This window comes from Brassica oleracea, chromosome C3 (assembly GCF_000695525.1).
Source record: "Brassica oleracea var. oleracea cultivar TO1000 chromosome C3, BOL, whole genome shotgun sequence".
Classification (NCBI taxonomy): domain Eukaryota; kingdom Viridiplantae; phylum Streptophyta; class Magnoliopsida; order Brassicales; family Brassicaceae; genus Brassica; species Brassica oleracea.
The window spans coordinates 31,877,034-31,877,406 of record NC_027750.1 but is presented as its reverse complement, the minus strand read 5'-3'; positions in this window follow the sequence as shown (position 1 = coordinate 31,877,406).

Below are 373 nucleotides of genomic sequence, written 5' to 3'. Positions count from 1 at the left end.
TTTTTCTTCAATTATTTAAGTTTTGAAATTTTATTTTTTGTGCATTTCTTCTAATTTCTAATGTTTGTTTAATTTATATTTTTTTCTTCCTAATGAAGAGGGCGTATACCAACAAGAAGACCGGCCTGATTGATGATGGTCTTGTGAGGGAAATGGTCACCCTGGTCGAAACTCAGGTGCAAGACGAAGTGTCTCAGCTTCAAACCGAGGATGACGATTCGACGGCTTCGACCAACTTGTCCCCGGTTCGAATCAACGAAATCGTTCAATCGGTAAGTTCTTTTTTTTAAAGTTCAATTCATTTATTTCTTGATTTTTATTTTATCATCTTTTTATATTATTTAAATTTGGCTATTTTCTATTTCAGTCGGTT